Source organism: Eriocheir sinensis, chromosome 49 (assembly GCF_024679095.1).
Source record: "Eriocheir sinensis breed Jianghai 21 chromosome 49, ASM2467909v1, whole genome shotgun sequence".
Taxonomy (NCBI): domain Eukaryota; kingdom Metazoa; phylum Arthropoda; class Malacostraca; order Decapoda; family Varunidae; genus Eriocheir; species Eriocheir sinensis.
The window spans coordinates 12,880,482-12,892,770 of NC_066557.1; the positions used below are offsets into that span (position 1 = coordinate 12,880,482).

Genomic DNA, 12,289 nt, shown 5'->3' on the forward strand with positions numbered 1-12,289 from the left:
AGGACGGGGCGCGGGAGATGGAGGAGGGGCTGAATGTGAAGGAGAAGGTGGTGGTGAGGGTGATGGTGACGGATGAAGGGGCGCGGGAGATGGAGGAGGGGCTGAATGTGAAGGAGAAGGTGGTGGTGACGGATGAAGGGGCACGGGAGATGGAGGAGGGGCTGAATGTGAAGGAGAAGGTGGTGCTGGTGGTGGTGAGAGTGAGTGGTAAGCAACGATGGGTGATTGTGGGAGTGAAGGAGGCTGAGAAACAAAATTAGCAGATAGGGGTGAAGATGAGCGGTGGTGTGTGTGGCGGGATGGTGTGTGGTGTGGATGTGGAGAGGGTGGTGGTGAAGAAGTTTTGTGGGGTGAAGAGGGTGCAGAGCGGGATGTATGGGGTGATGGATCACACATCTCTCACCAAGTGTTGCCACGTGACTGACTCGGACACAATAGAAAAAGAGATTACGCGCGAGACATCGTTTTCTATAAATTTTTTTCATCTACATCTATCAGGGACAGACTACGAGAAAATAAAATAAAAGCATTACTTACAGATGTGACTTTATCTCATATCAAATTATGAACAAAAGTAGTGGTCTTAGCTCAGTGGAGCAGAAACAGATTAGAGTTGCAGAGAGGGCGGGGCGGGCGGGCAACATGATAAGGTGATCAAGCGTGCGGCAACTCGGTGGGCGAGAGGTTTCTACACTCAAGTAACATCTTTTCCCTCACTTTATTTGTGTTATTTCATGGCAGAAACAAAGGGTATTTGACTACCAGTGGTAGTAACTGTCCGCTAAGATCCAATATGAGTGCATGAAATTACTTCATACTCTGACATAAGAATAATATTGGGAGGTACATAAAACACCGTAGCATATCCGAGCAACATTTTGAAAGTCTCGTGCCATATCCGGGAAGAAATGAAACACACACTGACTCAAGCGACCATGACGCAGTATGCGCGTCACTCGGATATGCTACGAGAGACCAAATGACGCGTATACTGCGTCACCGTGCTGAAGAGGTTAATTACAGTAGTCAATAATGGCCGAATCAATCCCTTGAGCCTCTTAACTCATTCACCAGAATACAATAATGGGCGTTAGGCTTGTTTGGATGTTACACGGGTTTACAGTCCTTCACCTAGCGAGGGTGATATTTTTTTTTTTTTTTTTTTACGTCGCTGCCTGTTGCGCCGGTAGGCATCTTCCTGGTGGGGCCTGATGGTCGGCCCAAGGCTTCTTCCAGGTGGGGCCTGATGGTTGGCCCAGCCCGTTCTGGCACAGGCGAGTGTTTATAGTGGCGCCATCTTGCATTGGCTCATGCTGCCCCCCGGAACTCGTTCTTGATTCGCTTGGACGGCTTCCTCTAGAGTCCGGGTTGATGGGTGGTCTTCAGGACAGCATGTGGGTAGTTTTAAGCCACTCGGCGGTGGCTGAAAAATCCGAGTGGTAGCGTGGGGATTCGAACCCGCGTCGTCCATCACGCGGTGAATGTGGGCCCAGTACTCTACCAATTCGGCCACCGCCTACCACAAACGTGGCACGAAAAACAGTTCACTGGTGCTCACATGGGCATAAACAATCTTCTTACAATCTCCTATATCCTTAGTAAAATATAGCCTAACCAGCAGACAAAGGGGACGAACCAGGTGGTTACATCCTCGTTAAAGAGAAATACTGCACAGCCCTGCTACTCCGTGGACTAAACACCCTACGTAGTCAATACGTGTATCATACCGAACACACCCGAGACACGCACGTGACAGACCCTTTATCTCCACTCACTTCCCTGTCCGGGGGAAGAGCCAAGGCGTGTCTGTTAGTGTTTGCACCGCACAAATACAATAATGAGAAAATATATCTATAATATGAACAGGAATTACTTCACCTCAGAGCGACGCACCTGTCCGGGGGAAGAGCCAAGGCGTGTCTGTTGGTGTTTGCACCGCACAAATACAATAATGATAAAATATATCTATAATATGAACAGGAATTACTTCACCTCAGAGAGACGCACCTGTCCGGGGGAAGAGCCAAGGCATGTCTGTTAGTGTTTGCACCGCACAAATACAATAATGAGAAAATATATCTATAATATGAACAGGAATTACTTCACCTCAGAGAGACGCACCTGTCCGGGGGAAGAGCCAAGGCGTGTCTGTTGGTGTTTGCTGGGTGGGGCTCCCTACACAGCCGCTGCCCGCGGTTCACATCCCTCCCCAGATTTAATTTGAACCCTGATTTGTTCAACCTTGCAACAACCGTCTACGGTACTTTACTCGTCGCATGATATTGGTATAATGGTTCCCCTGAATAGCAAGGTGAAAAATTCTAACTAGAAGCTACTATCTTGTATTAAAATTATGCCCATTATCTCGTATGGAGCCGATCACCTACTTTCTGCAGGCGTCAACATGTATGTCTGTCTGTCTGTCCGTCTGTCTCGGGGGTGTGAGCATCACGCAATAATAATTCAATGTTACTAATAATTCTTACATTAACTTAAATGTTACTTACATTAACTTAACATTACTTACCCATACTTAATACTGCGTCCCGGCACTACAATATGACCACAGATGTTCCCTTCTCCTATAATTCCTTCCCCTTCTGTCTCTCTCCGGCATATGACCACAGATGTTCCCTTCTCCTATAATTCCTTCCCCTTCTGTCTCTCTCCGGCATATGACCACAGATGTTCCCTTCTCCTATAATTCCTTCCCCTCCTGTCTCTCTCCGGCATATGACCACAGATGTTCCCTTCTCCTATAATTCCTTCCCCTCCTGTCTCTTGCTGGCATATGACCACAGATGTTCCCTTCTATAATTCCTTCCCCTTCTGTCTCTCTCCGGCATATGACCACAGATGTTCCCTTCTCCTATAATTCCTTCCCCTCCTGTCTCTCTCCAGCATATGACCACAGATGTTCCCTTCTATAATTCCTTCCCCTTCTGTCTCTCTCCGGCATATGACCACAGATGTTCCCTTCTCCTATAATTCCTTCCCCTCCTGTCTCTCTCCGGCATATGACCACAGATGTTCCCTTCTCCTATAATTCCTTCCCCTTCTGTCTCTCCGGCATATGACCACAGATGTTCCCTTCTCCTATAATTCCTTCCCCTTCTGTCTCTCTCCGGCATATGACCACAGATGTTCCCTTCTCCTATAATTCCTTCCCCTTCTGTCTCTCTCCAGCATATGACCACAGATGTTCCCTTCTCCTATAATTCCTTCCCCTCCTGTCTCTCTCCGGCATATGACCACAGATGTTCCCTTCTCCTATAATTCCTTCCCCTTCTGTCTCTCTCCGGCATATGACCACAGATGCTCCCTTCTCCTATAATTCCTTCCCCTCCTGTCTCTCTCTGGCATATGACCACAGATGTTCCCTTCTCCTGTAATTCCTTCCCCTCCTGTCTCTCTCCGGCATATGACCACAGATGTTCCCTTCTCCTATAATTCCTTCCCCTCCTGTCTCTCTCCGGCATATGACCACAGATGTTCCCTTCTATAATTCCTTCCCCTTCTGTCTCTCTCCGGCATATGACCACAGATGTTCCCTTCTCCTATAATTCCTTCCCCTCCTGTCTCTCTCCGGCATATGACCACAGATGTTCCCTTCTATAATTCCTTCCCCTTCTGTCTCTCTCCGGCATATGACCACAGATGTTCCCTTCTCCTATAATTCCTTCCCCTCCTGTCTCTCTCCGGCATATGACCAAGGATGTCACTAAACCAAACTTTCCTTCCACCCATGAAAACCTGGTTAACTTTGTCTGTGTAAACAGTGGTAATGGGAGCCCAATATGTTGAAGAAGATGCAGTCATCCTGGAGGTAGTTTTAAAATGTTTCTGCACCTTGAACAGTAACATGGATACCTTGTGTCTATTCTCTGTGGCGGCCTTGGGAAGCAATGCCAGGAAAATTATTATTATGTTGGTAAAGATAGGAGAGTTTGTAAATATTTGACCCTGTGTCTCGGCAAGGCTCTGACCCTGCCCCCTGTGTTGACCCTCTGGTGGTAGTGACTGTGTGGAAGGAAGGAAGGGTTGAATGTTTAAAGGAATTTTTTATTATATGTAAAATGCATCTTCAGGTTGACACAAATACTAATTCCTTACTTATATTATAGATGGAAGAGGAAGAGGAAGAGGAGGAGGACACAGGAATTTCTTGGTGAGTGTTATTTTTATTTCTTTGTTCCATTTATCAATATTTTTCTTTGTTTCCTCTTTTTCTTATCTTCATTTTCTTTACAAAGGAAGGAACGAAGGAGAGAGAGAGAGAGAGAGAGAGAGAGAGAGAGAGAGAGAGAGAGAGAGAGAGAGAGAGAGATGAAAAAAAAATAAAGATTGTGTGTGGGAGAGATGAAAAAAAATAAAGATTGTGTGTGTGAGAGAGAGAGAGAGAGAGAGAGAGAGAGAGAGAGAGAGAGAGAGAGAGAGAGAGAGATGAAAAAAAATAAAGATGTGTGTGTGTGTGGGAGAGAGAGAGAGAGAGAGAGAGAGAGAGAGAGAGAGAGAGAGAGAGAGAGAGAAATTCCTTCACATTGAAATTAAATAAAATAAATTACACACACACACACACACACTTAAACCACACACACACACACACACACACACACACACACACACACACTCTGCATTAATTACACATGTATATAAGCCCAGCAAAACTTGTTATTACTATTATCATTCTTCTTCTTCTTCTTCTTCTTATTATTATTATTATTATTATTATTACTATTATTATTAGGTCTGACAAGAGGTTATTAGCTCAAAAAATGAATTATCAACTGTTTATTAATATCCTTCCTTAATTTTAGAGACAAGAGGAGGAGGAGGAAGAAGAGGAGGAGGAAGAAGAGGAGGAGGAGGACTTTGAAGACTGACAGACAGACATCATTCCAGTGGTGAGTTAAGTTATTTTCCTTCCCTTCCTTCCTTCCTTCCTTCCTTCCTTCCTTCTTTCTTTCCTCTCTTCCTTCCTTCCTTCCTTCCTTCCTTCCTTCCTCTTTTCCTTCCTTCCTTCCTAACTTCCTTCCTCCCTCCCTTCCTTCCTTCCTTCCTCCCTTCCTTCCTTCCTTCCTTCCTCTTTTCCTTCCTTCCTTCCTTCCTCCCTTCCTTCCTTCCTCCCTTCCTTCCTTCCTTCCTTCCTTCCTTCCTTTCTCCCTTCCTCCCTTCCTTCCTCTTTTCCTTCCTTCCTAATTTCCTTCCTCCCTTCCTTCCTTCCTTCCTCCCTTCCTTCCTTCCTTCCTCCCTTCCTTCCTTCCTTCTCTTGGATAGGTTAGGATAAAAGGCCGGATTATTAGTTCGCCAAAAGATCACTTCTGCTTATAACAAGTTTTCAGCCATAATCTCAACATAATCATCATGTATTATATATAAAAATGTAATGCGGTATCTAGGGTTTTCCTGGTCAAGATTCCTAATCCTCGAAGATCTGTTTTTCCCTATTTCTCCTAAATAGTTGGTCAGAAGATATTCACAATCATTGATTTAAGACCTTTATTCTTCCTTCACTTGTGGTTGCGTTGAACTAATTCTCATTCAGATTACATCAGGCAAGAAAAATATCCTTTTGGTAGCGTTGAAGACTTAATTACAGTAGTCAATAATGGCCGAATTAATCCCTTGACCCTCTTAACTCATTCACCAGAATACAATAATGGGCGTTAGGCTTGTTTGGATGTTACACGGGTTTACAGTCCTTCACCTAGCGAGGGTGATATATTTTTTTTTTTTTTTACGTCGCTGCCCGTTGCGCCTGTAGGCATCTTCCTGGTGGGGCCTGATGGTCGGCCCAAGGCTTCTTCCAGGTGGGGCCTGATGGTTGGCCCAGCCCGTTCTGGCGCAGGCGAGTGTTTATAGTGGCGCCATCTTGCATTGGCTCATGCTGCCCCCCGGAACTCGTTCTTGATTCGCTTGGACGGCTTCCTCTAGAGTCCGGGTTGATGGGTGGTCTTCAGGACAGCATGTGGGTAGTTTTAAGCCACTCGGCGGTGGCTGAAAAATCCGAGTGGTAGCGTGGGGATTCGAACCCGCGTCGTCCGTCACGCGGTGAATGTGGGCCCAGTACTCTACCAATTCAGCCACTGCCTACCACAAACGTGGCACGAAAAACAGTTCACTGGTGCTCACATGGGCATAAACAATCTTCTTACAATCTCCTATATCCTTAGTAAAATATAGCCTAACCAGCAGACAAAGGGGACGAACCAGGTGGTTACATCCTCGTTAAAGAGAAATACTGCACAGCCCTGCTACTCCGTGGACTAAACACCCTACGTAGTCAATACGTGTATCATACCGAACACACCCGAGACACGCACGTGACAGACCCTTTATCTCCACTCACTTCCCTGTCCGGGGGAAGAGCCAAGGCGTGTCTGTTAGTGTTTGCACCGCACAAATACAATAATGAGAAAATATATCTATAATATGAACAGGAATTACTTCACCTCAGAGAGACGCACCTGTCCGGGGGAAGAGCCAAGGCGTGTCTGTTGGTGTTTGCTGGGTGGGGCTCCCTACGCAGCCGCTGCCCGCGGTTCACATCCCTCCCCAGATTTAATTCGAACCCTGATTTGTTCAACCTTGCAACAACCGTCTACGGTACTTTACTCGTCGCATGATATTGGTATAATGGTTCCCCTGAATAGCAAGGTGAAAAATTCTAACTAGAAGCTACTATCTTGTATTAAAATTATGCCCATTATCTCGTATGGAGCCGATCACCTACTTTCTGCAGGCGTCAACATGTATGTCTGTCTGTCTGTCTGTCCGTCTGTCTCTGGGGTGTGAGCATCACGCAATAATAATTCAATGTTACTAATAATTCTTACATTAACTTAAATGTTACTTACATTAACTTAACATTACTTACCCATACTTAATACTACGTCCCGGCACTACAATATGACCACAGATGTTCCCTTCTCCTATAATTCCTTCCCCTTCTGTCTCTCTCCGGCATATGACCACAGATGTTCCCTTCTCCTGTAATTCCTTCCCCTTCTGTCTCTCTCCGGCATATGACCACAGATGTTCCCTTCTCCTGTAATTCCTTCCCCTTCTGTCTCTCTCCGGCATATGACCACAGATGTTCCCTTCTCCTGTAATTCCTTCCCCTTCTGTCTCTCTCCGGCATATGACCACAGATGTTCCCTTCTCCTATAATTCCTTCCCCTTCTGTCTCTCTCCGGCATATGACCACAGATGTTCCCTTCTCCTATAATTCCTTCCCCTTCTGTCTCTCTCTGGCATATGACCACAGATGTTCCCTTCTCCTGTAATTCCTTCCCCTTCTGTCTCTCTCCGGCATATGACCACAGATGTTCCCTTCTCCTATAATTCCTTCCCCTCCTGTCTCTTGCTGGCATATGACCACAGATGTTCCCTTCTATAATTCCTTCCCCTTCTGTCTCTCTCCGGCATATGACCACAGATGTTCCCTTCTCCTATAATTCCTTCCCCTTCTGTCTCTCTCCAGCATATGACCACAGATACTCCCTTCTCCTATAATTCCTTCCCCTCCTGTCTCTCTCCAGCATATGACCACAGATGTTCCCTTCTATAATTCCTTCCCCTTCTGTCTCTCTCCGGCATATGACCACAGATGTTCCCTTCTCCTATAATTCCTTCCCCTCCTGTCTCTCTCCGGCATATGACCACAGATGTTCCCTTCTATAATTCCTTCCCCTTCTGTCTCTCTCCGGCATATGACCACAGATGTTCCGTGCTACTATAATTCCTTCCCTCCTGTCTCTCTCCGGCATATGACCACAGATGTTCCTTCTATAATTCCTTCCCTTCTGTCTCTCTCGGCATATGACCACAGATGTTCCCTTCTCCTATAATTCCTTCCCCTCCTGTCTCTGGCATATGACCACAGATGTTCCTTTCTCCTATAATTCCTTCCCCTTCTGTCTCTCTCCGGCATGACCACAGATGTTCCCTTCTCCTGTAATTCCTTCCCCTTCTGTCTCTTGCTGGCATATGACCACAGATGTTCCCTTCTATAATTCCTTCCCCTTCTGTCTCTCTCCGGCATATGACCACAGATGTTCCCTTCTCCTATAATTCCTTCCCCTTCTGTCTCTCTCCGGCATATGACCACAGATGTTCCCTTCTCCTATAATTCCTTCCCCTCCTGTCTCTGGCATATGACCACAGATGTTCCTTTCTCCTATAATTCCTTCCCCTTCTGTCTCTCTCCGGCATATGACCACAGATGTTCCCTTCTCCTGTAATTCCTTCCCCTCCTGTCTCTTGCTGGCATATGACCACAGATGTTCCCTTCTCCTATAATTCCTTCCCCTCCTGTCTCTTGCTGGCATATGACCACAGATGTTCCCTTCTCCTATAATTCCTTCCCCTCCTGTCTCTTGCTGGCATATGACCACAGATGTTCCCTTCTCCTATAATTCCTTCCCCTTCTGTCTCTCTCCGGCATATGACCACAGATGTTCCCTTCTCCTATAATTCCTTCCCCTTCTGTCTCTCTCCGGCATATGACCACAGATGTTCCCTTCTCCTATAATTCCTTCCCCTCCTGTCTCTCTCCAGCATATGACCACAGATGTTCCCTTCTCCTATAATTCCTTCCCCTCTTCGTAGAAATCCGACGAAAACTAATAGATATGCAACTATCAGATGACGGCAATGCAGAGGACGCCTGGCTAAACTTTAAAAATCACTTACTCACTCAGCAGGACACATTTGTCCCCTTGTGCGAGAAGCGAATTAACACTAATAAAAGTCCACCTTGGTTTAATAGCGAAATTAAACACTCAGTCAAGGAGAGAAAATTGTCTTACAGGTTAAAGAAAGACCAAAGCACGCCCGAAAACATTAGACTTTACAATGATGCAAGGCGACGAGTAAAAAGATTAGTGCATCAGGCAAAGCGTAGATATGAAGTAAATATTGCAGCCAACTGTAAAAATAATCCGAAATCCTTCTTCAGTTACATAAACAACAGAAAGGCGATCAGAAGTGGAATTGGACCTTTAATAAACAGCGACGGTGCACTAGTGACTGACAGCCAACACGTTGCAAACCTATTAAATAATTACTTTTCCTCGGTGTTTAATAATAACAGTCCTCCCACCACCACCACCAACACCAGTACTAATGTAAATCCAGAGCATGCATTGTCTAACTTTGAAATAAAACCCGATGAAGTCCTTAAAGCCCTCAAATCACTTTAAACAAATAAAAGTCCTGGACCTGATAAAGTATATCCAACTCTGCTGAAAGAAACAAAGAGCGAAATACTCTCCTCCCTCACAACCGTATTCAATATGTCCTTGCGACAAGGCATTGTCCCTTCAGATTGGAAAAAGGCTAACGTGACACCGATTTTAAGAAAGGAGACAAAAAGTACCAGGTAATTACAGGCCCATTAGTCTAACTTCGGTTGTAGGTAAGCTACTTGAGGGCATAATTAGAGACAAAATTGTGAGTTACCTTGAAAGCCACTCATTAATTGGGGACTCACAACATGGCTTCCGAAACAAAAGATCCTGCCTATCAAATCTATTAACCTTTAATAACGACCTCTTCACTGTTTATGACGTAACCAAATCACTGGACGTAGTCTATCTTGATTTCAGAAAGCGTTTGATAAAGTCCCGCATCATAAATTACTTTACAAATTAAAACAAATAGGTATTGACGGTCAGGTAAACCAATGGATCGCGAATTGGTTGAGCAACAGACAACAAAGAGTAGTGATTGACGGATTTAACTCAGAGTGGGCGCCTGTCACTAGTGGCGTCCCTCAGGGCTCGGTTCTTGGCCCAGTGCTCTTCATTATTTACATCAACGACGTGGATGTTGGACTCAATAACCGCATTAGTAAATTTGCAGACGACACAAAGATTGGTAACTCGGTTCTCACTGACGAAGACAGGCAAAGCCTCCAAGAGGATTTGCACAAAATTTCAGCTTGGTCGGATAGATGGGAGATGCCCTTTAACGTAGACAAGTGCCAGGTCCTTCAAGTTGGAACGAGGAATAAAAGTTTGATTACGAAATGCGCGGCGTTAAACTCAAAAGAGTTCAAAGCGTCCAGGACTTTGGGGTCAAAATCGCGTCAAACCTCAAATTCTCACAGCAATGCATCGATGCAGCAAATAAAGCGAACAGAATGTTGGGCTTCATTAAAAGAAACTTTTTATATAAGAATAAAGATGTAATACTCCCGCTCTACAACAGTTTAGTCAGATCCCACTTGTAATATGCGGTACAGTTTGGTCTCCCCACCATGCAAAGGATATTGCTAAATTAGAAGGTGTTCAGTGTCGGGCAACGAAAATTATCCCTTCCTTGCGCAACAAATCCTACGAAGAAAGGCTTTCTACCCTTAACATGTTCTCTCTTGAGAAACGTCGCCTCCGAGGAAAACTGATCGAATGTTTTAAAATACTTAATGGTTTCACGAATGTAGACAGATCAACATTGTTTATGATCGATGACACTTTGCGCACGAGGAACAATGGCGTAAAACTCAGATGTAGACAAGTAAATTCAGACTGCACCAAATTTTTCTTCACCAACGTTGTAGTGTGAGAATGGAATAAGCTCCCATCATCAGTGGTCCAGTGTAACACGATTGACTCCTTCAAAAATAAGCTCGACCGTCACTTCCTTCAACTTAATATCAACTAGAGTAGAAATGCAACGTTTTGGAGTCTTCTGATTAATGTAAAATCACTTAGGTTTAAGGACAGACCACCAAGTCTGGACCATGGGGTCTGTGTGGTCTGATTTTCTATGTAAATCTATGTAAATCCAGCATATGACCATAGATGTTCCCTTCTCCTATAATTCCTTCCCCTCCTGTCTCTCTCCGGCATATGACCACAGATGTTCCCTTCTCCTATAATTCCTTCCCCTCCTGTCTCTCTCCAGCATATGACCATAGATGTTCCCTTCTCCTATAATTCCTTCCCCTCCTGTCTCTCTCCGGCATATGACCACAGATGTTCCCTTCTCCTATAATTCCTTCCCCTCCTGTCTCTCTCCGGCATATGACCACAGATGTTCCCTTCTCCTATAATTCCTTCCCCTCCTGTCTCTGGCATATGACCACAGATGTTCCTTTCTCCTATAATTCCTTCCCCTTCTGTCTCTCTCCGGCATATGACCACAGATGTTCCCTTCTCCTATAATTCCTTCCCCTCCTGTCTCTCTCTGGCATATGACCACAGATGTTCCCTTCTCCTGTAATTCCTTCCCCTCCTGTCTCTCTCCGGCATATGACTACAGATGTTCCCTTCTCCTATAATTCCTTCCCCTCCTGTCTCTCTCCGGCATATGACCACAGATGTTCCCTTCTATAATTCCTTCCCCTTCTGTCTCTCTCCGGCATATGACCACAGATGTTCCCTTCTCCTATAATTCCTTCCCCTCCTGTCTCTCTCCGGCATATGACCACAGATGTTCCCTTCTCCTATAATTCCTTCCCCTCCTGTCTCTCTCCGGCATATGACCACGGATGTCACTAAACCAAACTTTCCTTCCACCCTTGAAAACCTGGTTAACTTTGTCTGTGTAAACAGTGGTAATGGGAGCCCAATATGTTGAAGAAGATGCAGTCATCCTCGAGGTAGTTTTAAAATGTTTCTGCACCTTGAAAAGTAACATGGATACCTTGTGTCTATTCTCTGTGGCGGCCTTGGGAAGCAATGCCAGGAAAATGATTATTATGTTGGTAAAGATAGGAGAGTTTGTAAATATTTGACCCTGTGTCTCGGCAAGGCTCTGACCCTGCCCCCTGTGTTGACCCTCTGGTGGTAGTGACTGTGTGGAAGGAAGGAAGGGTTGAAAGTTTAAAGGAATTTATTATTATATGTAAAATGCATCTTCAGGTTGACACAAATACTAATTCCTTACTTATATTATAGATGAAAGAGGAAGAGGAAGAGGAAGAGGAGGAGGAGGAGGACACAGGAATTTCTTGGTGAGTGTTATTTTTATTTCTTTGTTCCATTTATCAATATTTTCCCTTGTTTCCTCTTTTTCTGATCTTCATTTTCTTTACAAAGGAAGGAACGAAGGAGAGAGAGAGAGAGAGAGAGAGAGAGAGAGAGAGAGAGAGAGAGAGAGAGAGAGAGGAAAAGAAGGAAGGGAGGGAGGAAGAGAAGGAAGGAAAAAAGGAAGGAAGAGAAGTAGGGGAGGAAGGAAGGAAGGAAAGGAGGAGGTAAGGATGGAAGGAAGAAAAGGGAAGAGAAGTAGGGAATGAAGGAAGGAGGAAAGAGGGGTGAGAGAGGGGAAGAAGGGAAGGAAGGAA

General features: G+C 45.1%; 1 long non-coding RNA gene across 1 annotated transcript; it reads right to left on the reverse strand.

The window, feature by feature from the left end:
- Nucleotides 1-1,402: 1,402 nt before the first annotated feature.
- LOC126981989 (uncharacterized) lies at nucleotides 1,403-11,895 on the reverse strand. The gene is made up of 3 exons (XR_007734435.1): nucleotides 11,650-11,895; nucleotides 1,993-3,870; nucleotides 1,403-1,878 (listed from the first exon to the last, which is right to left on the reverse strand). It is a non-coding gene; the product is annotated as an uncharacterized LOC126981989 (long non-coding RNA).
- Between the last annotated feature and the right edge of the window lie 394 nt (nucleotides 11,896-12,289).